The sequence below is a fragment of the Ambystoma mexicanum genome, chromosome 12 (assembly GCF_040938575.1).
Source record: "Ambystoma mexicanum isolate Mex_15411 chromosome 12, UKY_AmexF1_1, whole genome shotgun sequence".
Classification (NCBI taxonomy): Eukaryota; Metazoa; Chordata; class Amphibia; order Caudata; family Ambystomatidae; genus Ambystoma; species Ambystoma mexicanum.
The window spans coordinates 60,207,738-60,231,607 of NC_090936.1; the positions used below are offsets into that span (position 1 = coordinate 60,207,738).

At 46.9% G+C, this 23,870-nt stretch overlaps 1 pseudogene; it reads left to right on the plus strand.

Moving 5' to 3' along the window:
• Positions 1-16,821: 16,821 nt before the first annotated feature.
• On the plus strand, positions 16,822-23,215 carry LOC138514458 (general transcription factor II-I repeat domain-containing protein 2-like; annotated as a pseudogene).
• Positions 23,216-23,870: the final 655 nt, after the last annotated feature.

A 23,870-nucleotide genomic window follows, 5' to 3' on the forward strand; every position in this document is an offset into this window, starting at 1 on the left:
ACTTGTCGAATCAGCTACCTCCTCACTTAAGATTGGATTCTTCACCTTTAAGAAGTCCCTCAACACTTTCTATTTTACTTGAATGGTTTTTATTGTTGTTTCCTTGCCTCTTTTTTTAAAAATGTTTTTAGACCTGGCTTTTGATGTTTATGGCTATTTTGTATCATGTCTACTTTCTTTTATCTTTTTATCCTCTGTTTTCTTGTTTTAGCTGTTTTTATGATTATATAAATTGGTTTGGATTATTTTTTTTTATTCTCTTTATTGATTTTACAACATGTTAAACTTGATGAAGTTCCTTCCCTCTCCCCCGGAAGGATCAGCTTTCTCCTTCTTTGGACGAGTTTTCTCTGTCACAATTCCCTTAGGTTAGGTCCAGCAGTTTGAGCCGTTGGGGGCACTGTTGTACCGTGAAGTCCTCCTTCAGGAAGGTCAGAATCTCGCCCCAGTCTGTTGCGAATTTGTGCACAGTATTGTTCATTGCATACATGGCTCATGGTTTGTATTCTTAATTGTGTGTATGTTTTGTTTGTTGCTGCGCCCATTTGCCCTTGGGCCTAAAAAACATTATAAATATCAATAAATCAAAATAACCTTTATTCAGCATAAGCCATATTGGTTAAAATCACATCAAAAGAAAAACAATTCATAAAGCATTGCAACAGTACATATTTCTAAAACCATCCTCAATTCATAAGTTCTAAAAACATTTATAAAAATAGATAAAAGTGTGACATACAGAAAACAGTTTATCAACAAGTGGTCCCAGTCTATACCCCCCTATTCAAGAGTACAATTTTACAAATAGGGGTTAGTTCAATTCAAAACCTTCACTGGATACACACCAGGACCTTGTTCCTCTTTAACCATTCTGTATGGATCCATTCAGGCACCAAATGAGCCACTGTCAGATCCACGGAATCCTTACATAGATAGACAGCTTCCCTAACAGTTCGAACACCATGCTATCTGAATAAGGGTATCAGATACAATACTCTGAAATCTTTCAGTGTATCACAAAATAGTAAATATTGCGCCACTGTTTCCACACCATCTTCGCACAGCGGACACATCGGATTTACAGGCCCTCCCCACTTTTTAGATTCATCGCGTAATGGCAGGGATCCCATACGTAGCCTCATGTGCAGTGCCCGAGCATATGCTGGTTTCAGAATATTCCGAAAATGTTCATAACGGAAACAGACAAATTAACCGAGCTTGAAAGTCTGAGTGCTTGATGTAGCTGAATTTTTCAACCAAATCACGCATTCAGTGTTGGGAGCTGCGGGGGTGTCCCCCGCACCCTTGTTCACTATATTGTGAGTGGTGGTTGCTGGGGTGTCCTTCGCAGCCATGCCAAAAAAAGCCCCAAAAAAAGGAAAAGACCCTGCATCGCCAGTTCCCGAACAGAGAACAGGCATCGCAGGGACACTGTGAGTTGGTGGCCACAATGTATGTAGAGGGGTAGACGTGTAGGTGGGGGCATGGGTCTGGGCCGTGGGCCAAGTCAGAAATGTTCAGGGGAGAAAGGACCGGAGGTTTTTCAGAATAATAATCTTCATCTTTTCTCCCTCGAATATTTGGATCTCGGGCTTTCAACCCCGATCCTTTTCAAGCCCCTGGGATTCTTTTACAGGAAGGTACGCCGGGCCCATGGCCAGGGCTACAGCGAGAGTCCTAGGTCTTAACTCCTTGTGTCTTTTGAAGGCACCCTTCACTCTATTTTTAGCACTGTGCTCCATCTGGCATGGATTTTGTCAATAGACAGACCCATGTGGCCCGGCAATGTTTAAAAAGCACCAACCAGGGAATCTTTTGCCAGCCCCTCAAGGATAACACATGCTCCCGGTTCTGGCAGTATTCCGCAAGTCCCTGGCTACCCCAAATCCTGGCCCAATGGACAAAAAACGGGTCTAATTGCTAGTTCCTCATCAATTGGCTGGAGATTGCATTCCATACGAGAGGTGCTAGTTGGAACACTTTGGGGGTGCATCAAAATCGATTTCAGGAATGTATTTTCTGTTGTACGCATGACTGATGCATCCGTCCTTAAGGCACATTGCAAGCCCATCGGGGAAGTCGACAAAAGGACGGCATTGTCCGTGAAAAATAGGACTGTGATCCGTTTGCTCCACATTCTCAGGGGGTCCATACTTTCCTCCTCGAGTCTCACAATTATTGAATTTATGTATAGGCAGAATAAGATAGGTGCTAGAATGCATCCCTGGCAAACCCCTCTAGCTGCCCGAAATTGGTCTGTTTCCTCACACCCCGACCCCCGTCTAACCGTTGCCCTGTTATTTTCATATAGGAGTTGGAACAGGTGTAGTCATTTTTCGGGGATCTTTTCATTCCTCCGGACCACCCAGAGTGTTTATCTGGGAACACTGTTAAATACTGCCATACAAGTTGCTCTTTAAAATCCTTTGGGGTTTCTGGATTGTTAAGTGGGACCTACAACTTTGGTCAATAGTGTTTTTCCCTACTTGGAACCCCACCTGAAGATGGCTAAGCTGGTTAGTTTCCTCGAACCATGCAGCTAGGTGCTGATGGATTACTTTCGCAAAGGTTTTTTTCGCGTCGCATCCAGCAGCGAATGGGGCACTAATTACTAGGGTCAGCCCTGTCCCCCTTCTTAAAAATAGGGACAATTACTGCCATTGTCCAAGTGTCTGGGATCCGGCCATGGGACAGGATTGCATTGAATACCCTCAAGTGCATGGGTGCCCACACTGCCATTTCAATCTTATACAAATCCACCTGGACACTATCCGGTCCTTGTGCTTTTCCCCCTTTTTGGGCTTGTATTGCCCTTGCTACTTCTTCCATTGAGAGGTTTAACTGGCTTATGGACTCTGTGGCCAACAGTGAGTCATGGCAGAGAGCTCTCTGCGAGATCAATTGATCAGGTCTAAGTTGGTGGCTATACAGGGTGTCAAAGTGGTTATATCACCTGGTCGGGTTTATACAATCCGGTGCTGTAATATCGCCTTTTAATTCAGAATCACTGATCAGCCTGCAGAAGCCCACGCCATCCGTAGACTCTGTGCACTCCTGGATAATTGACCACCTTTCTTGTATGTATCTGGTCTTTTTAATAGCTATGAGAGACTTATATGGTCTTCTCATGAATTGGTGGCGGCCCCTACCCCCTGGCCTTCCTCTCTGACATACAAAATAAAGGCCCTTTTTGCTTCGAGGCACTCCTTGTCAAACCAGACCATCCACTTCCTAACCCCTCCCCTGTTTCGTTTTACTGGGGAAGACAGAATAAAACCCAATGCCTTGTGCAATACTAGATCATTCTGACATATGTCTTTCATACCTGTATTAGGATTACAAATGTCTTCAATTTGGGACAGGATTTTATCATACAATGTTGGGCCCAAAATGTCCAGGTTAATATTCACCCATTTGATCAGGTGTCGAACGTGGCCACAAGTCATAATGTCGGTTGGTTGATCGACCACCCTAGATGGATGTTCAACAAAATTTGAGAGGGAGAATATAAGTGTCCTATAGTCACTCTCCCATCGATCCAAAACCTCAAAGCCTACAACCCTGTGCCAGACTTTAACCGAAATCAGAGCATAATATATTCTGGACAAACCTTTGGGGCCATAATAAGTGTGGTTTGCTGGTTGATCATTTAAGAAATGACCATTGCAACTGCTCAGGCCAGCATTGTGAAGCCCTGTGACCATCCTGAGGGTCTTGAGGTGAATTCTCCCAGGAGTACCCGTACCTCAGAAATAGCCCAGGTCTCATCTTCATCGTCCCACCGGCCTTGAGGTCCCCTGGGGATTTCCAGGGAGGTATTAAAAGTCAGTCCCTTACTGGACATTCACAGTCTGTCTATTGTGCCGCATGGATCCAAGACTATGTTGCCGGTAGTAGTAACCTTCAACCAGTTGTAAACATTAAACAACAGGGTTGATTCCTGATTGGGTAAGGATAATTCCACCAATAACAGATCATCGGACCCTGTGTTCAATTGTTTAGCTTCCCAATTCATGACAGCCCTGAGGCTGAGCACCGACTCTCCATAGGGTCTCCCTTTTGGGCCTTTTTTTTAGCTTTTATCTAAAAAATCTGATAACCCTGGATAACTACCTCCTCCAAGGCCGACGTCTCTTGGATTACAACAATGTCATGTGAATGTATAAATTCAAGCCACTCACTATTATTAAGATGATTAGAGTCCTGCGATGTTTCAAGAGAGTATCTTAATTGGAAGAGATCCTGGGGGCTTAGAAGTTGTGTCCATTTGGGCCAGTCAGTCAACAGCCTCCAAATCAACCACCCCTCTCTGAGAGGCTCCCCCATTGGCCGTTGCCCAAGGGCCCTCCGGCATCCTCAGCTCGCTCACTTCCCATGGGTTCTGCTTTCCAGCAATATCGGCCCAGTGATGCTCTGGCCCTCGGGGTGGCATATACTGGGGGGCCACAAACAGAGGCTTTGATGGCAATATTGCAACTCTGCGAGGGATAAGTACGGAGCTCAATACTCAATAGACTCTGCACTAACCACTCCTCTTTCAGGGTCACCTGGATATAGTCATATATAGCACTGGGATGTTTAAATCTTCTACAATATACAATGACATCCGGTATGACCATGATGCATCCCCTTTTTATGGCGAATCCAGTGGATTACTTTGTTGGTAAGTGCTTCCTGGTCCTCCCGGGGTGCCTACAATAAGTTTAGGCACATTAGCCGAAACCACTTGATGGCTACTTTGCAGATGGTCAACGTGCCTTGGGTTTGCAGGGCCCATAGTTCTCACCTTCTGCCCGTCCCCATAACCTACTAGTGGAGGATAAGCCCCCTGTGGGGGGATGAGAGACTACTCGGGGTCTCAGCTTCCCACTAGACGGATGTCCCCCCTTTAGTCACTTGATTCTGGATAACCTCTAAAGGAGGTATAGCCCAGCTACTCCCTTGTGGTTGCTCTAGCGGTTTTGCTTCCGGAACTTCAATGGGCAGAGAATCCGTTCCTATCCTTGGGGCTAGAGGTAGGGGATCCAGGGATCTTGCACCCACGCCTCGATTTGGCAGGGCAGAGCAAATGGCGGCACCCTGGTTGTTTAAATCTATCAGCCTGGCTATCTCAGTTCTTAATGTAACCATAACTGTATTTACTGATATCACCATCTCCTTCAGTGCTTTAATTGCACTATTCATCTCTCTGGTGGGAGATGCTGTATCCCCCCCACCCGCATCTTATTTTTTTTTTTAAACATTTTATTTATTTTCTTAGCATTTTTAAAGCACTCACACAGCCCGGGGGCACTGAGGCACTCTTGCAGGAATATGTATTTTAGTTGCGTATTTATAACGCGCTTATTGAAGACCTGAGGATCGAACCTGTGTTGCTTCCTGTCGTCTTGTTTCCATGGCAAAGCACGCTGCTCCTGAGCTATCTTCCCGGGATCTTTCTTACTCCCATATTTCTCTTAGCTCCCCGCTTACTACTTGTTTGGGTTATTGGGGGTGTCATAACCAGACTAGGCAGGGCTTAACGCCTTTTTCCCCCGCTTAAGACACAAGTCTTTCGGAATGACGGCAGGTGGCCACTTTGTCGAGAAACCCTCCCTTTCGCCAGCCCCCTCTTTTTTACTGACCCCCATCCATCCCCCTAGCCCTCTCCCATCTCCGGAGTTGGTTTTTGGGCTATGGGTATAGAGGGACAGATTTCCGCCACCTATTCCCCCAGGTCACGGCACCCAGCACTGCCCCTTTCACCGTACCCCTCCCCAGGCATCCCCTCCACATCTGGTTGAGGCGGAGGAAGTTCAGCCCTACCCGGGCTTGTCGCTAGCCCAGCAGTGGCTACTTTCAGCCCTTTCTGTCTCGCAGTGGGTGTTACCTCATACACACACAGAGCCACCCTTTTCCCCGGGTCTGGATTCCCTGCAACGAGCCTGTACGGTTTACCCTCCCGCTGCCCCGCTGTTTCTCAATGGCATAATCATCAAGGGACTCCTTCACCAGGGCTATCGTCTTCCCTGCGACTACTCTTTTTAACGGCTCGTTGGAAGGGCCAGTCCCAGGATCTGCGCTAATTTCAGTAAAACCATTATCCTGGTCCCCAATCACACAGTTTGATTTAATCTTGGTATGTCGGGTCTCATCCCCCATATCAAGTAATAAGCCCTCAATTTCAGCAATTAAGAGGTTTGCATCCTGGATTGTTTTGAACAATTTGAAGAGCCTCTTGGCCCCTCCTTCTTGAGATATTTCCGTTGTAGCCTTTCTTTTCAGCATAGCAGCTGTTAATCGGTACAGCAAATAGCAAGAAACATTAACTTAACAAATAGTCTGTCAATTTATAGCCATACTGCCCAAAACAGGCTCACCCAGGTGTAGTTGTTTTGTTGATGTTTTGTTCTACTGTTCGCTCGTTTGTCAGCAACCTCAAAAACACCCAATTCAAAAAACACTATTAGAAGAATGTCAACCACCTTCAAGCCAAATGGTTAAAAAACACTCCAAAAACTAAAATAAAAACATTGAACGTTGCACCATTGCTGATGTTTAACACTGTAAAATTCGATGTATGATGTGGGGTAGAGGCACGCCCGGCTGGCTAAGGAGGCATCCGTAGTTCGACTCCCCCTGCTCCCCTGGACTCACTTCCCAAGTTCAAATAGCAAGCTTGGAGGGAGTTGATCCGACCCAATCAGATGGTTCCAACTTCCAAGCTCCGGGATATGTGGCTAAAATATGGAGATACAATATGTGGCTGTTAACCGTACAGTTGGGAGCCTTGAGAAATACGTAACCAATATCTCCGAAGAAAAAACCTAAAAACCACAATCGGCCAGGAATGTTAAAAAAACAATCAGACAGAAAGAAGTATACCGTGAAGGGGTGAAGGAACCCCCCATTGGCCCATGGGGCTTCCACAGTCTGTCTCCCCGCCCTCAATAAATTGATATACTTCTATCCGAGCCCGCAGCAATCGGCACGCCACCATCCACAAGGGTCCTAATCCTCAGTGCCTAGAACCACAGGAGAGCCCTGCTCGCAGCCCGTGGGTCAAACCAAACTGGCAGAGGAGGGGGGCGCAGGGGCTCACCAAACCAAATCCTGACAACGGGCGCACCCCGTTATATAATGATATGTATGAACATAAAGAAGAGACCAGCAGGAAGGGGGAAAGAGCGTCGAGGCGTGGAGGCAATTTCTGGATGTGCGGTATTGGCTACTTAGCGAAAGTGACATTGCAAAGTTATTGTTAGGAGTGTTTGTGAAGTGAATGGTACTGAGTGAAAGGAGGGTGTTTGAGTAGTTGTAGTGTGGAGGGAGTAGTGGTCTGGAGGGAGGCATAGCAGTTGGATGGAGGAGCAGTAGTTGAAGGCAGGAGTAGTGCTTGTAGATAGGAGCAGTGGTGAGGTCGAATGAATGGTAGCCAAGTTGGAGAGAGTAACAACAATGGAGAGTACGTACTATAAAAATTGGCAGAGGCAATACCCAGAAAGAGAGGGAGACATCAGAGGAACAGAAGGCGATGGGAGGAGTGAGGATGAGCAGAGTAGAGTGTAAGAGGAGATAGGATAAGAGAGGGAGTGACAAGAGAGTGTGTAAAAGAATAGAGAATCAAGCAATGTGTCTGCAAGGCACAAATCCCATATCCCTTTAGATCACTAACAACTGGCTAGAGTAGGGAACGCTAGGAAGTACCGGAGGTAAGAGGTGAGATAAGGCAAGGGCCTTCAGATCAGCACTTGCCTCGGGAAGATAGCTCAGCGGCAACATGCTCGCCTTGGAAGCAAGACGACATAGAGCAACACAGTTTCGATCCCCGGGTCTGCGTTTAGAAACCTCTGGGTATTAAGGGCATTATAAATAACCTATCCTATCACTTAGCCTACTGAGAGAGAAACAATCGCTATAGACTATCCCTGGGTTAAGGACATCTGGCTAGGGAGGAGCTGCTTGTGGACCAGAGAGCGAGGGACGGCCCTAGCGCCTATTGATACTTCAATAAAAACCCTTGAACCGACTTGGAAAGTTGGAGTGATGTTTGTGCCATCTGTGACACATGGAATAATTGGAAGGAGGTATGAAGCATGGCAGGGTCACAGATTGTGCCAGGAATGCCACTTGTAGAAAGTGAAGGCAATTTACCCATGAGATGCAAAGTGGGGATATCAGAGGTTCACCAATTACCTAGTGCCCATGGAAGGAGGGTGATTTGCGCCAGATCACAAACAGGTGCTAATGTTTCATGTCTTGCAGGCAGTGGATGAGGACCTCTTCAGGACAGTGCAAGTGACTAATAGCTCTGCCGTGTGGCTTGGAGCCGAAACCAGATGGCATTATCTTGGAACAGATTCTGGCCAGCACTGTAAGTAGAAGGTCGCGGAAAGAGTGGGAGTATTCAGGAACCTTGACTAAAATAGAATGTAAGAATAGAAAAAGGGTGATGAGGGGGGATAGCTCAGGGGCAAAGTGTTTGTCTTGGAAGCAAGACAACGCAACACGAGGACACCGTGCTCTGGTATTAAGCGAGTTATAAAAGAACAAATTATAATTATAAAATGAGAGTTAAAAAAACACATTGAGGTCTCAAAAGCAGTTGTGTATGTGTTGCGAGTGAATAAAGGGCAGAGCCCCTTTAAGGAGAGGTGAGCACAGAAGAGTGGGAGGGAGCGGGAAGAAAGCGGAAGAGGGGGAGCAGGGGAGGAGGAAGGGCAGTTGTAAAGTGGAGGAATAAAGTGAAGGTTAGACAGAAAGGGGCTCCTGTGCCATTAATGGAATGCAGGAGGAGGAGGGCCACATGCAGTACAACAGTATGTGATACAAGCAACAGAGGAGCTGCTACCAAAACAAAGAAAGGACACAATGCATATGGTGGACAAAGCTGGCTCAGAGGAAGCTTGCTCCGGAAGCAGATCCCTCACGCACGTGGCTACTAGTAGGAGGTCAGACATGGGATAAGGAAGGCTAAAATATCACAAGAAGGAACGTTTCACGAGACTACGTCTTGCAAAAACGGTGGTCCGGAGTACAGTGTAACACAAGAAGTTGAAATGAATTAAGAAGAGAATAACTTGTAGGAAGGATTGAAACGAGCTCTGCTTTAAAATGCCTGGAACAGCTGCAAGCTGAGACCATCACCTTGTCAAGTAGAGATAGTGAGCAGCAAGGTCTTAGCCGAAGATGACATGAGCACAAACAGTCAACGATTAACACAATATGTTCCCTGTGCGCCAACAGAGAGCCCGGGGCCTCTTGCTAGAAAGGCACTGCTGCTGCACAAAAAGTGTATTATTTTGGTCAGCAGACTGTCAATAAAGTCACAACACAATCTGATAGCTACAGGGACTCTGAAATGGGGAGAAGTAAAGCAATTGGCCACTCATCGCAATCAATGATCGGCTACATTAAGTGATGTTCCCAATTCAGTAGAAGTGCTGTGTCCCTTGCCTTGACTAGTGACCCTTCACTCTAGCATCCTATGCAGCACAACACATAGCTTACAATAAATAGTTCAAAATGGCCGCCACAGCCATTTGGCATGTACAATGTTACCTACGGTTTAGAGTCTGCTGCCTTTACAAGGATCCAGATATTTGTTTTTAGAAGTTTCTACATTACTATTTTAATTGATTTTGTATTACTTCGTTCGACTCTATTTTATTCTCTTCTTCTTTAGCACTTTTCCATTTTCAGCTACATTTTCTCTTTCAAAATCTTAATTGTTACGTCCACGTGTGTGATCAATCCATGTCATTTCCACGAAGTAAATTACCCCCAAGCTCCCCTTCCCCCTTCACTACAAACCTTAGCCCCAATCCCTGCACAGACCACTTTTACTCCTTAACCCACAAATAAATACATTTCGATGTAAATTGTCAAAATAATTTCCACTAAGTAAATTACCACAAAGTATTTTATTTCGTGCAAACAGCGCAAGACCGTGTGGATTGTACGAAGAGGAGTCCAGGAGTATGTTTTTTTTTGGTTCAGGTGTCGGAAATTAAAATTAAAATTAAAGAACATTTCAGGCACGACAGTTTAATATACTTCTCTCGCCTCCCCTAATACCAAACTTATCAGTTCTCTCTGTTGGGCATTAACTTGTTAAATGAGTCTTAATTATACATAAGCAGATGGAGATTTGAATTAAAATGAGCTCACACTCGAGCGGCTCGAGCTCATTAGAACGTATCTTCCTCTTCATCATTCAGGCAGCCTTATCATCTTCCGCATAGAAATGTATTAAAGGATTCCAATTTCCATATTTCTTCGGTTGCGTCCACTATTAGACGATTAGACGCGCACATTAGTTGCGAGCCCACTCCGTGCAGGAATTGGCGCATTGCTCGTGCTGTTTTTAATCATGCGAGGCGCAGAGCTTGCATTGCACCTAAAAAGCCCGGGAAGGATGTGAAAAGTCTGCACACAGATGGCACATTTATTTATTTACTTATTTATAGTTCTTGTATAGCGCTACTTGCCCGCGGGCCTCGTAGCGCACATGCAGCAGGTCTGGATTTTCAGTGCCCTGCATAAAGAAAGATTTGGAGTGACGGCATGCCGAGCCCTGCAACTTAGCACAGCATGCAGCGGCTACTTGTGAAAGAACCACAGCTATTCAAAGGCTGACCTCTGTTGTCATATCGACTGTTCGGTACTCAAAGCCTGCAGTTTAAACGTGTTTGACAGTTCATCGAATTTTTGGGGGGCGGGTGGGAAAGGGGAGATAAGTGTTTGGGGGGGTTGAGTATAGTTAAAAATAGGTGCGGGGGAGTTTGGGGGGAACTGGATGAACTGTCAAACATATTTAAATTGCAGGCTTTCAAATGCCTGACGATGAAATGACATGGAACCAACTGTTCATACCTATTCATTACTATTCTATGGCCAGCTTTAATTATGCTTTTAGCACGTGTACCGCGAGATGTACACACCTGCTTGTAGTAGTAGTATCAGTTGTTGCGTCCCACTGTCGTGTACAGGTTGGAAAGGGCGTGCTGTTTCTTTCTTTTAGGGATCACCTTTCACTACATTCATTTTGGTTGAATGGCTAGTAGTCAAATTCAGTAGTCACTGAGCTTCTGTTCTGCACAGCGGCAGAGGAACGCAAAATGCGGAGCCACCTGTGGAGGGTGGTGAGGGGCCCCTGAGACATACACACTGCCTCATCACGAGTTTGTTGGTAACCCTTAAATGCAGCAGTAACGCTATTACTGCTACATTTAAGGGTCCGCCAAATCATCGATTTGGCAGGATTTACCCCCAGCTCTGAGCTGGGGGTAAATCCGCCGCGATTTTGCTGATTTTTGGTGCTATTACCCTGCGCTAATACCACTGATGGTAGTAGCACTGAAAATTCCACATTGAGCCCAATGGGGAATGGGGAATTCCCGAATGGGCTCAATGGGGAATGGGGAATTACTGTTCTGCCAAACCCGTGATCTGGTGCTAATAGCACTGGGGGGTTTGGCGTTAATGCTAATGCCCCGGCAGTATTACCGCCGGGATACCGCCCAACTCGTGATGAGTCCCACAGTGTTCATCCGCTTGTACCACAGCGGCCAGATTCGCTAGCCAGTATATGTTATTGCATACGGAGAAAGGAGACGAAATTCAATGGAAGGCAAGAGGGGGAGTGCAGTAGACTGAGAGGCGAACCAGCTAAGTCTTCTGGGCACATCCAATGTCTACACTGATGGGGTTTCCACTACAAATAATTCAATAGAACTACCTGTATATGATCCAAAACCACTGCCCCTTCCCATGCCCATGTGATCCTTCCCTCACTTCTGCCTTCCCGAACCGGTAAGAAAAGCGGCGCAGTGAAGACCCGCACTGCACATGTAGTCACCCTCAACCCCAAACAGATAACATGATTTTCCTTTGTCTTTGAAGCAGCAGATGAGTACCTGTGACACACAATTGTATTTGATCTTCCAACTTAGTTTAGTGGTTTCAACAGAAGCCCTTTAGTTGGCACCCTTTTTAAGTCCTTCAACTGCCAGAATAGTTTGGGGCTAGAATATTTTGAAAAAACATGGGTGATTTCCCCCTCTTCACCAGGGGAAATATCTCCCAAGCAATTTTGACCAGGGAGGGTGCTTGAAAGCCAAGCTAGGATGGTGTCATGATGCCTACCTCCAAGGAGCCAGGTCCGACCCAGCAACCCCAGAGGCAGGCATCATTCCCCCCAGGGAAGTGCCAGCGGGCCCAAGCTGGGGCCCTTTGGACACAGTCCTGGCGCCTTAGGCGCCAGGCTCATGTTGGACCCCTGTCCTGGCGCCTTAGGCGCCAGGCTCATAAAGCTAGATATGTGTTCAAGTGTTTTAATGTGCACTTACCTGATGCAGACCATGCTGCTACATCCAGGCCCTCTTGAGGCCTGAATGGAACTACTTTACCTGTGGGACTACTTTCCACCTGGGTGTGGTCGGGGAAGGATACATACCTGATCGGTGGAAGGATACATGCCTGGAACTTCTTCCAAAGCTATTTAAACCACGCCCGATCAGCAACTCACGCTTCGCGTTGTTCTGCTCCTCGCAGCTGGACGCTCACCGTGTCAGCTCCTGCATCTGGACTTCAGCCACGCCTGTCAGCATCCTGGGTTGCCTGCAAAGGGAGATAAGAGAGAATTGGAGAGAAAGAAGACCTTACCTGATAAAGCTGCATCACGGGGACATCACACCGATGATCCTGAAAAGGAAGACATCATTTTAAAAGCATTTCGCTTCGATCGCTGCAGCGCATTTCACTCACCTTTCCTGGGCGCCTCCATCTTCAGCAGCGATCATCCAGATCCGCAGGCACTTCCCAGAGCCTAGAGAGAAAAGACAAGAAAACAAGGTGAGAGAAGGAAGGGAAATAGGAAAAGCTCAGTTTCCTTCTAAGACTTACCTGTTGGGTCATTCCCATTTCATTTCGGGTCCTGCCGCTTCCTGGCATTCCGGACCCCGGCCCCAATGGGGAAAAAAGACAAAGACATTGAATGTGCGAATGCAAAGACATTACCTGAACGCTCATCCAGAACTTACACTTCGGGTCGGCGATATATCTCCGGCATTCCGAACCCCCGCCCCTAAGGGGAAAAAGACATAAGCATTAGCGCTTGCTGCAATAAGACAATGAATATTATTATTAAGCTTGAACTTTTGAACTTGCAACAGAACTCTTACAGCGCCTCACCTGAATAGTCAAGCTTATTTTGAATTCCCATCAAACCTCAATCCAGTGAAGTAACTGGGTTTCAACGCGCCCCTGCATCAGAAGCAGGATGGAGAACTCATCCTTCCAGACCCTAAGGTAAGACTTCACGGGGAATCGTGGAAGGGTATCGAGGAGGGTTGGAAGGGAGTGGGAGGCTTGAGCATTATTCCGTCAGTAGGTAATACTCCCTTTTCACGCACAGGGGAATATTCCTGCGAGCCAGAAAAGCCAGAGTAGAGGGGTCCTTCTTGTCCATCATCAGAGTCCTGCGCTTCACCATTGAAGAAGCATCAGCACTCGAAGCCAGACCTGCGCCTCCGTGGGAATCAGGTGAGCGTGACAGAACGCGAAGCCTACCCACAATTTCCCACCCGGGCGCTATGGAGACTTCCGAGACAGATCAGCTGGCCCAGCTTTTGGGGGAATTTACGGGCAGAAGTGCACTCAGCCCGCCAGGAGACCAACGCTCTCAAAAGAGAACTGATCCTATCCAAGGAAAGAACTGATGACCTGGCCAAAAGGTTATTGCAGGCCCAGGCAGGGCACACTCCTTTACCTAATTCAGGAGGTACTTCCACATCAATGTGTTTGAATAACCCGGTACAAATCAATCTACCTGGACACATGCCTTTGGCCCCGCCTGAACGTTTTGCGGGGGATCCCAAGAAATATGCCGTCTTTATGAATCAATGTCGTTTACACTTTCTATCCAGACCCGGGGCCTTCCCTAACGACCAGACCAAGGTAGCCTTTATACTATCTTACCTCAGTGGCAGTGCTGCCGATTGGTCTATTCCATTGGTAAATCAGGATGATCCCATTCTCCAGGATTTTCAGGGCTTCCAGGCCAGCATGGAAAGATTGTTTGCTCGACACTCTCAAGGACAGGCCCTTGATAACGAACTGCTATCCTTACGACAAGGTAATCAGGATCTCCTGTCCTACGTTGCCACCTTTAATAGACTAGTTGTGGAAACTGGATGGCCAGAAAACAAAAGGATCACATTGTTTCATCGAGGCCTGCGCGGAGAGCTTAAGGATGTTCTAGCTCAGATAGTAGATCCACCCCAGGTCTGCGCAGACTACATAGACATGGTGGTTCAACTTGATCACAGACTTCAAAATAGAAAAGCAGATCGGTTCAAGTACGAAACCTGAGTACCGATCAAAACCCACGCTAACTCCAAGAGTACCGACGTATCCGAACCTATGCAAATCGGCGGTGTTAAAGGACCATTAACGCAGAAGGAACGAGAGAGAAGGCGGCAAATGCAACTTTGTCTGTATTGCGGGACTTCCGGTCACTTTCTCCGAAATTGTCCGGTTAAACCACCTAAGAAGGTGGTTGGAGCCACTGATAACGATTTATTGACACCTGATTCGGGAAAAGACCTAGCCCGACAAGCTTAGGGGTCCGCTTGCCGAGCTTGAAAACAAACTCTTTGACCTCGCATTTTGTCATGCCAAGGGTGCTCGTGGACCCAAAACAGCCTCAGCAGTTGCATGCTGTAAAAGCATACATCGACAGTGGAGCTATTGGAAACTACATAGACCGTGAATTGGCTTCCAGGATTAAGCTCCCTCTCCGCACGAAAGTAACCCAAGATGTCATTACTACAGTAGATGGAACCGAAATAGCCTCAGGGCCTGTAACGCATTCCACTGTTGAAATGACACTGGTGGGTCAGGATGGACATCGGGAAGCAATCGTGTTTGATGTGATCAAGGCCCCACAATTTCAAGTAATTCTTGGAATTCCTTGGTTAGAAACACATAATCCCAGAATCGACTGGCGAGCAAAGAAGATAAGTTTTCCTGATTGTGAACCAACTTGTTATCCAAGAAATCCAGTTATGGGTCTAGCTTCAGCAACTTCCACCCCTGTATAGCTACCGTCAGAATACCAAGAATTCCAAGACGTTTTTCAGAAGGAACAGGCTAACACGTTACCTCCCCATCGGTCTTATGATTGCCAAATCGATCTGGTACCCAATGCTCAACTACCTTGTAGTAGGATTTATGCTCTTACGGAACCTGAGAACCTGCATTGCGTCAGTATTTAGATCAGTACCTAGCCAATGGTTTTATTCGCCCGTCCAAGTCTCCTGTCTCCTCAGCTCTGTTCTTCATGACGAAAAAAGAGGGCGACCTTAGAACATGTATAGACTATCGCGCCCTAAATCAAATAACGATTAAGAATCGTTATCCTCTGCCCCTGATCCCTGAGCTTATCGACCAGGTGAAAGACGCTTGTGTGTACACCAAGTTAGATCTACGAGGAGCTTATCACCTGGTGCGTATAAAAGAAGGCGACAAATGGGAGACTGTATTCCGCACCAAATATGGGCTCTTCGAATATCAGGTGATGCCCTTCGGTTTGTGCAATGCACCTGCCGCCTTTCAGTACTTTATGAATGATGTTCTTCGGGAACTTATCGATGTCTGTGTCATTGTTTATATTGACGACATCCTGGTGTACTCTTCTTCAGAATCCGATCACAGAAAACATGTTAGGGCAGTTCTTGAGAAATTGCGCCAGCACAGACTATTTGCAAAGCTCGACAAATGCGTTTTTCATACCACAGACGTTGAGTTTCTCGGATTCATCCTGACACCTCACGGAGTCTGAATGGACTCGCGAAAGGTAGACGCCATCCTCAAATGGCCATCTCCTAGCTCGGTGAAGGGAGTTCAGAGCATGCTCGGCTTCGCCAATTTCTATCGAAGATTCATTCCGGAATCTTCCCGAACAGTCCAACCCATCACAGCTCTCCTAAAGAAAAACAAACGCTTTGAATGGACTCTTGAGGCCGAACAAGCCTTTCAGGACCTGAAAACCAAATTCACCTCTGCACCTGTATTGAAGCACCCGCACCCAGATCTCCCTTACATTGTGGAAACCGACGCATCCAGTTCGGCCATGGGAGCTGTCCTGTCGCAAAGAGACCCAGAAACTAACCAACTACACCCTGTGGCCTTTTGGTCCAGGAAATTTTCTCCTCCTGAAATCAACTACGCAATTACCAACAAGGAGTTACTGGCTATTAAATCTGCTTTCAAGGCTTGGCGTCACTACCTTCTCGGGGCAAGACACACCATCACCGTAATTACGGACCACAGAAATTTACAATATTTAAAGACGGCCAAAGCTCAATCTTCACGACAACTCCGATGGGCTCTATTCTTTGCGGAATTTGATTTCGTAATTACCTATCGCCCTGGGTGCAAGAATGGTAAAGCGGGCGCCTTATCCCGGATTGGCATGGAAGAACCCAATTCGAGTTTAGAACCTGTGCCAATCATACCTGAACAAAGAATCTTAGGCCTAACTTCATTGCAAACTATTGAGGACATCCAAACGCAAGTAAAACAACTTCTAGACCAGACATGGGCAAACTACGGCCCGCGGGCCACATACGGCCCGTTAGGCTTTTTAATCCGGCCCGCCGAACTTGTCCAAATTATAGTAAAAACCTCCTTTTTTTCCCCTTTCCCTGCAATGCCCACGTTTCCCCAATAGATGGCGCACTCAAAACACATTGACCGTTGTTGGAGTGGCGCGTATTTCTCTTTATTTCACTTTAATTTTCACTTCGTTTCACGTCACCATTAAGCCCTTCTGTAAAAATGAGCGGACCAAAGAGAAGGAAAGTGGACAGCGAATGCCGAGTGTTTAATAAGCAGTGGACAACAAAATACTTCTTCACTGAAGTCCGATCAACGGCTGTATGTCTGATATGCCAAGAAGCTGTTGCGGTTTTCAAAGAGTACAATATCAGCCGTCACTTTGCCACGAAGCATGCAAACTATGCTAGCAAGCAGTCAACACAAGAACGGGCGGCTACTGCTCAGAGGTTGGCAGCTAATTTACAGAGTCAACAGAACTTTTTTCACCGACAAACTGCAATTCAAGAGTCAAGTACCAAGGCAAGTTATTTGCTGGCATTCAAATTAGCAAAGGCTAGCAAGCCTTTCTCCGAAGGCGAGTTTTTGAAAGAGTGCATGGTAGAGACAGCAGGTCTCTTGTGTCCGGAGAGCAAAGCCAAGTTTGAAAAAATCAGTTTAGCACGCAGGACAGTGACTCGCCGCGTGGAACTGATTGACGAAGATATAGTCAGCGAGTTTAACAAAAAGGCGGAGTCCTTTAAGTTATGTTCACTAGCACTGGATGAAAGTAACGACATAAAAGACACTGCTCAGCTCCTAATTTTTATCCGAGGGATTAACGACAGTTTTGAGATAACGGAGGAGCTTTTGAGCATGGAATCACTGAAAGGGAAAACGCGAGGAGAGGACGTATATGAACAGGTGTCTGCTGTCATCGAGAGAATGAAGCTACCTTGGAGTAAACTTGCCAATGTCACCACGGATGGATCGCCAAATTTAACTGGAAAAAACATCGGGCTGCTGAAAAGAATCCAGGATAAAGTGAAAGAAGAAAACCCTGACCAGGATGTTATTTTACTTCACTGCATCATTCATCAGGAGTCTCTGTGTAAGTCTGTATTGCAGCTTAATCACGTCGTGGATCCAGTTGTAAAACTTGTTAACTTCATACGAGCAAGGGGACTTAATCATCGTCAGTTCATTACGTTCCTGGAAGAAACTAATGCGGATCACCAGGACCTACTTTACCACTCTCGCGTCCGCTGGTTAAGTTTGGGGAAAGTGTTTCAATGAGTCTGGGAGCTCAAAGACGAGATTCGCTCATTTTTTAATTTAATGGGGAAATCCGAAGAATTCCCCGAGCTGAGCGACACAAACTGGCTTTGTGACTTTGCGTTTGCTGTGGACATATTTTCACACATGAATGAGCTGAACGTGAAGCTACAGGGGAAAGATCAGTTTGCGCACGACATGTACACAAATGTGAGAGCCTTCAAATCCAAGCTGGTTTTATTCTCCAGGCAAATGTCAAACAAATCTTTCGCACATTTCCCCACACTAGCCGTGCAGAAAGAGGCCGCCCGAAATGCGAAGAAATACTGCAAATCACTGGACGATCTGCACAGAGAATTTTGCCGTCGGTTCTGTGATTTTGAAAAAATTGACAAGTCACTTCAACTGGTGTCCTGTCCCCTGTCACAAGACCCCGAATCAGCACCGCAGGAGCTGCAATTGGAACTGATCGATCTTCAATCTGACTCCGTCTCAAAGGAGAAGTTCAAGTCTCTTAAACTGAATGGGCCTCATTACGACCCTGGCGGTAAGGGGTTAACGCCAGCGTTAGCTGCGCCGACCCCTTACCGCCAATTACGAGGTCCCCTAGCGCCATGGTGCTTTTAACACCTGCTTTTAGCGGGTGTTAAAATCCATGGCGCTAAGGGACCATGGAGTTAATTACGCCACCGTAATTTACGGTGGCGTAATTAACGCCTTCCCCACTCCCATTATGCCCTATGGGGCAAAAATGGGAATGGGGAAGGGTAAATGGGGATTGGGGACTTACCGCCTCGCCAAGGTCGGAATGGGGCGGTAAGTCCGCCAACCACCATGGCGTAAACGTAGTTTACGCCATGGTGGTAAAGTCACGGCCCAGGCGGTAACTTACCGCCTGGGTCGTAATGAGGCCCAATGACTTTTACGCTTCACTTAACGAGACCGCGTTTCCAAACCTCCGGAGGACGGCGCAGAAGATGCTGGTGTTGTTTGGCTCGACCTACGTGTGTGAGCAGACGTTTAGCGTCATGAAAATCAACAAAGCCCATCACAGATCCAAGTTAACTGACCAACACCTCAGATCTGTCCTGAGAATTGCCACAACAAAACTAACTCCAGACTTTGATGCACTGGCAAAAAAGGGAGACCAACAACACTGTTCCCACTGAAATGGTGAGTTTTTCTGCTGTGTTATGAAAAAATGCATATGGAAAGTTTGGAAGTGCATCTTTTAATTAAGAGCAATGCGCATTTACGCATAGCAGCGGTACAGTAGCTTAATTAACACGCCGCACATCGCTCTTAATTTAAATTAAAATTTTCAGCTGCAGGTAGGATATTTAATACAGCCTATGTCTGTGTGCTTGGCAACGATACACGTGTACTGTTTGCGCGTGAAGGCGAGGGCGTCCGTGGCGAGTTTGTAGAGCGCGCGGTCAGGACAATCCATCCATGATTTTGCGGAGTTTAACACAAGTAGATATTATTGAGCTTGAGTATTTCGTTGTGTAATAATATGTTTTGAATATTGAAAGTGATTCCATTTTTCAATAAATGTTGATTTCTTTAACTTTGCACCTTCGATTGAAACTTATTAAAAACAGACGCAATCTTCATAAATCACAGTGCGTATGTTATTTTAATCTATTTACATTTCCTCCTCACAGTATCTGCGAAATAGTATGTAAATGCCATATCTTGCATATTCCTTGAGACAAATTTATTAACGGATAAGGGCTATTTTTCACATTTGAAAGACAGTTAATAAATTGGGTTGTAGTGTTCTTACTGTGCTATGAGGTTTGCACACACTACATTTAATGCTTTAGTATATCCGGCCCAAACACTCCCTCCAAATGCACCTGGCCCGGCCCCTCTGTCAAATTTTAAAACCCATTGTGGCCCGCGAGTCAAAAAGTTTGCCCACCCCTGTTCTTGACTCTTCAGCCTTACTAGAATGGAGTCAAAAGGGTCCTCATTACACCGTTAAGGATGATTTACCCTACTTCCAGGAGCGGTTGTTTCTGCCAAGTAAAGAATTGCAAGAACTTGTTATTGGCCATCATCATGAATCATTAATGGAAGGACACCCTGGTATCGCTAAAACGGAGGAAAAAATCAAACGCCAATTCTGGTGGCCTTCTTGGAGAAAAGACATAAAGTCTTTTGTATTGTCTTGCGGAATTTGTGCCCAAAACAAGGGTCAAAAGAAAAGGCCAGCCGGCCTACTTCAACCCTTGGATATTCCACCGGCACCATGGCACACCTTGTCAATGGACTTTATAACAGATCTGCCTCCTTGTGCTGGTTACAACACAATCCTTGTAATTGTGGATCTATTCTCCAAAATGGCCCACTTTATCCCTTTAAAAGGTTTGCCTTCAGCTTCCACCTTGGCCAAGGAATTTCTGGAGAATATAGTTTGCATACATGGTTTTCCTTCCATATTAGTCTCGGATCGTGGAAGTCAATTTATCTCCCATTTTTGGAAGAAATGTTGCCAACCAGCACAAATAGATGTGCGGTTATCCACCAGCCACCACCCCCAGACCGACGGACAAACCGAGAGAACCAATCAGACTCTCGAGCAATATCTTCGGTGCATGTTACACCAATCCGAGTTAAATTGGAAAGACATCCCTTGGATCGCAGAATATGCATACAACAATTCAGTGCATTCTGGAACCAGACAAACTCCTTTTTATACTTTGTATGGTCACCATCCTCGGACCTCTGACCTAGATCCACCTCTGACCCTGGAAATGCCCGCAGTAAATCATCTGCATTCCACAATAACCCGAGCCTTCAAAGAAGCTGCAACTCATTTACAGCAAGCCAAGAAAAAGTATAAAGAAAATGCTGATTTGCACCGAAGTAAAACTCCTCCTTACCAAGTAGGAGACCAGGAATGGCTAGCAACGAAACATTTACCCCTCAAGGGCCTGCAAACCTTCAATCCCAGATTCATAGGACCTTATCCCATCAGGGCTATAATCAATCCCGTGGCCTTTAAACTGGATTTACCGTCTAACATGCGTATTCATCCAGTTTTTCATGCATCACTTTTGAAGCCAGTACAACCAGGGACCCGACTGTCCAAGCCTCCAGACCCAGTTCAAATTGAAGGGGAATTGGAATTCGAAGTTAAAGACATTTTAGACTCCAAGGTGTTAAAGTCAAAACTCTTCTATCTTGTTGACTGGAAGGGATATGGACCTCAGGAGAGATCGTGGGAGCCTAGTAACCATGTTCACGCACCTCGATTAATACAAAGGTTCCACCAGAGATTTCCGAACAAGCCAAAACCCCCGGAGGGAACAACCTTGGGAGGGGCCTTGAGGGGGGTACTGTCATGATGCCTACCTCCAAGGAGCCAGGTCCGACCCAGCAACCCCAGAGGCAGGCATCATTCCCCCCAGGGAAGTGCCAGCGGGCCCAAGCTGGGGCCCTTTGGACACAGTCCTGGCGCCTTAGGCGCCAGGCTCATGTTGGACCCCTGTCCTGGCGCCTTAGGCGCCAGACTCATAAAGCTAGACATGTGTTCAAGTGTTTTAATGTGCACTTACCTGATGCAGACCATGCTGCTACATCCAGGCCCTCTTGAGGCCTGAATGGAACTACTTTACCTGTGGAACTACTTTCCACCTGGGTGTGGTCGGGGAAGGATACATACCTGATCGGTGGAAGGATACATGCCTGGAACTTCTTCCAAAGCTATTTAAACCACGCCCGATCAGCAACTCACGCTTCGCGTTGTTCTGCTCCTCGCAGCTGGACGCTCACCGTGTCAGCTCCTGCATCTGGACTTCAGCCACGCCTGTCAGCATCCTGGGTTGCCTGCAAAGGGAGATAAGAGAGAATTGGAGAGAAAGAAGACCTTACCTGCTAAAGCTGACATCACACCGACGATCCTGAAAGGGAAGACATCATTTTAAAAGCATTTCGCTTCGATCGCTGCAGCGCTGCATTTCACTCACCTTTCCTGGGCGCCTCCATCTTCAGCAGCGATCATCCGGATCCGCACCCACTTCCCAGAGCCTAGAGAGAAAAGACAAGAACACAAGGTGAGAAAAGGAAGGGAAATAGGAAAAGCTCAGTTTCCTTCTAAGACTTACCTGTTGGGTCATTCCCATTTCATTTCGGGTCCTGCCGCTTCCTGGCATTCCGGACCCCGGCCCCAATGGGGAAAAAAGACAAAGACATTGAATGAGCGAATGCAAAGACATTACCTGAACGCTCATCCAGAACTTAAACTTCGGGTCGGCGCCATATCTCCGGCATTCCGAACCCCGGCCCCTAAGGGGAAAAAGACATAAGCATTAGCGCTTGCTGCAATAAGACAATGAATATTATTATTAAACTTGAACTTTTGAACTTGCAACAGAACTCTTACAGCGCCTCACCTGAATAGTCAAGCTTATTTTGAACTCCCATCAAACCTCAATCCAGTGAAGTAACTGGGTTTCAACGCGCCCCTGCATCAGAAGCAGGATGGAGAACTCATCCTTCCAGACCCTAAGGTGAGACTTCACGCGGAATCGTGGAAGGGTATCGAGGAGGGTTGGAAGGGAGTGGGAGGCTTGAGCATTATTCCGTCAGTAGGTAATACTCCCTTTTCACGCACAGGGGAATATTCCTGCGAGCCAGAAAAGCCAGAGTAGAGGAGCCCTTCCTGTCCATCATCAGAGTCCTGTGCTTCACCATTGAAGAAGCATCAGCACTCGAAGCCAGACCTGCGCCTCTGTGGGAATCAGGTGAGCGTGACAGATGGTCGCATTCCAGTGAGCTCCTAGCAACCAGCGACAATCCGATCTTAAACCTCCTTGCAGATGGCAGGACAGGAGCTAACTCTCTCCAGATCAGGCTTCCCACCCGTTGGGGCACCCAGGAGACTAGCTGCCGTCCGGCAGAACACACAGAAGTGGTGGATATGGCGGCCAGCCAAGCAAATGCTGCAACGGCCTGCTGAACTTCAACACCTCGGCATGCTGGTGCGGAACTCAAGCAGATAAGCGAGTGCCAGATCCGAGTGCGACCCACGTCTGGAAAAACCTGTGATCCTCTGACATTGCTTACAACGTGGGCAGTGTCCCTGATAGTCCCTGAATCTAGGTCCCAGCAGAATAACTTGAGGATTGTGTGGATACCCGAGTCGGACGACACTGGTTTCATGGAGCTTCTGGCGGTGTTTATCCTGCATGATACATTGGGCCAGGAGGGCTTCTCCTCTGTGTTTGTGGTTGAGTGGGCACACCGAGTCCCAGGAGGAAAGCCACCAGCCCCTGGTGCACCGCCCAAAACAAGAATAGCCATGTTGCTCAACTACAGCGACAGAGGCCATGTACTGCACCAGCTGTGGTGAAAGGAACTCTAACCTACAAAGGAGATCACATCAGTTTCTTCACAGACTTTTCCAACAAGTTCCAGGCTTCCAGGAGAACATTTATTGATGTCAAGAGAAGGCTGTGTGAGAAAGGATTAATATATGCAATGCTTTTCGCAGCAAAGCTTCGGGTTGAACATAATGGCCACCTGTGGCTTTTTTGATGCAATGCCTAATGACCCTAAAAGGTCGACGAGCAGGAAAAAATAAAAGGTTTCCCCCAAAGGGGGTTCTAGCTGATGTAGTCCCTGGAAGCACTCTGGAGGGACCCCACCTCCTGCATGATATGCAGGATGTTCTGCTTAATATCCTAACTCCACACTTGTTGGTGCTGGCAGCCCCCTTGGATGGTTTGGGCCTGGCGGATACATGCAGCGCTGACTGGATGTCTTTCGAGTCTTCCAGCTGTCTACTGCTCGTGGGGTGCCCAGGTGTAGTGATGTGGCCGTGAGGGCCCGTGGTGGTCTCTTTTGGCACCCAAGAGGACTCTGGTTCTGTATTACATCACCTCGTCACTGCCTGGGCCCGCCCGCCTACTGGGTCCGCACCTCGCGGTTGCAAAATAGTGACTTAGATTGCCTGGTTAGAAACCTATACACAAGGAAAAAAGCTGGCAAACGCCAGTCAAGGCTCT